Source organism: Anneissia japonica, unplaced genomic scaffold (assembly GCF_011630105.1).
Source record: "Anneissia japonica isolate Jap-2015-1 unplaced genomic scaffold, ASM1163010v1 scaffold11308_len2114_cov161, whole genome shotgun sequence".
Lineage (NCBI taxonomy): Eukaryota > Metazoa > Echinodermata > Crinoidea > Comatulida > Comatulidae > Anneissia > Anneissia japonica.
Window position 1 is genome coordinate 1 of NW_022738699.1, and position 2,114 is coordinate 2,114.

Here is a 2,114-nt window from a genome sequence, read left to right on the forward strand (position 1 = left end):
AGCGTTAACTGCACGTGATAGCCTACGGCGGTTGTGCAGTAGCTGACAGATACAGATACAGATATTGGTGGCATACACCACGGTGGTGCATCCACGTTACACAAATTATAAGAACACTATAAGGCTTAGTATAGCTTTCCTTTTGTTTGGTCCGGTTTGTATCAGGGCTAAGTAGCGCGCCGTGATCGTATAGTGGTTAGTACATTGCGTAGTGGCCGCAATAACCCAGGTTCGAATCCTGGTCACGGCATTGATATAACAATGTCACGGCAGTGGTCCTTTTTTTCATTAACTTTTTTTAAAGAATCTCTCAACTAATTTTATTGCATACTGTAACTTTCCAACAGCAAATTCGCGGACAGTAAATTCGCCGAAAATGTTATGATTTTATTTTAAAATTGTGAAATAATAATGGTATTCTTTTTACTGACTGTGACCTAAAGACGTTCCGTCGACAGACTTTTCGACGACAGCATCATTCACCGACAAAAGGGCAGTTCTCTGACAGATAGGCCTACTTTTGCGGACACCACGTTGTTTCACGGACAATAAAATTAATGCGCCTTACAGTAAAATCATTGGAGATTATTATTATTGTTATTATTATTATTATTATTATTATTATTATTATTATTATTATATTTTTACTATCATTGTTATTTATTACTATTTGTATGTAATTATTATCATCGTTATCATTATGAATATCATCATCATAACCATTTTTATTACAATTATTACTATGTGGTTCCTGGACTGGGAAATTCAAAGCCTGTTAACAGCTAAATTGTATTCGTCGAAGTTCTGTACAAGGTTAGACCATTGAACAATATTACTGCAATACTCCTTCTTTATTCGTTATAATTTGTTGATGGATCTATACAAAGTTAATTTTATCTATAGATAAGTTATTTCTTTTTCTTTTTATGCGTTTATTATTATTATTATTTTATTATTATTATTATTACTATCATTATGATTTATTATTACTATTATTATTGTAAATTATTAATCAGTATCATTATTATTACTATGATTATAATTTATTATTATTATTATTATTATTATTATATTTATTATCTGAATGTATTTACGCTATTTAGTGCTATAAAGTCTTTATTGTTATTGTACTATAGTTTATTTTATTTTTGTTTTAAGATCACATTATTTGAAATGGTATATATTAAATATATTTTTATTTATATTTTTATTTATGTTATATATATTTTAAATTTTAAAAAGTATACTTTAATACAACATTTAGGTTTAAAAATTAATAATTGTGAATGCAGACCATAATATATATATGTATATTTTTTTTTAAATCTGTGCCCCCTGTGAGGCTCGAACTCACGACCATCAAATTATGAGACTGACGCGCTGCCGACTGCGCCAAGGAGGCTACTTGAAAGTACGCGTTCCTAAGTTTTAGTTTTACCTAAATTGCTACGATATGTCATCATATAAAATACGATATTTCATCATATAAAATCATTACCATGTGGTTAATGTGCTAAGGAAATATTTTAAAGACATTTGTTATTCGTCTAAATCCTATAATAATTTAATTGGAGATTATAAATTTCGATGAAAAATAAGGTTTACCTTTTCATAAATAATAATTTTATTGAAGATACATATTTCTTCTTGTCCAAAGGGAAAATCATCTATATAAGCCTCGACACCTATTACTCGTGTATGTTTACAGACGAACGAATAAGATGGGATAAACATCATCTATGGATGGCTTAAAGTAAGTAAGCATTTATTGGAAATTACACCTTGTCATTAAATATTTTTGGCATACACAAAGGTGGTGCATCCACGTTACACATGTCATAAGAACAACAGACGCTTCTAAGGCTTAGTATAGCCTTCCTTTCGTTTGGTCCGGTTTGTATCAGGGCTAAGTAGCGCGCCGTGATCGTATAGTGGTTAGTACATTGCGTTGTGGCCGCAATAACCCAGGTTCGAATCCTGGTCACGGCATTGATATAACAATGTCACGGCAGTGGTCCTTTTTTTCATTAACTTTTTTTAAAGAATCTTTCAACTAATTTTATTGCATACTGTAACTTTCCAACAGCAAATTCGCGGACAGTAAATTCGCCGAA

At 30.9% G+C, this 2,114-nt stretch overlaps 3 non-coding genes across 3 annotated transcripts; 2 read left to right on the forward strand and 1 right to left on the reverse strand.

Moving 5' to 3' along the window:
- Positions 1-178: 178 nt before the first annotated feature.
- On the forward strand, positions 179-250 carry Trnah-gug. The gene has a single exon. It is a non-coding gene; the product is annotated as a tRNA-His (tRNA).
- A 1,079-nt stretch (positions 251-1,329) lies between these two features.
- Positions 1,330-1,402, reverse strand: Trnam-cau. The gene has a single exon. It is a non-coding gene; the product is annotated as a tRNA-Met (tRNA).
- A 515-nt stretch (positions 1,403-1,917) lies between these two features.
- Trnah-gug lies at positions 1,918-1,989 on the forward strand. The gene has a single exon. It is a non-coding gene; the product is annotated as a tRNA-His (tRNA).
- Positions 1,990-2,114: the final 125 nt, after the last annotated feature.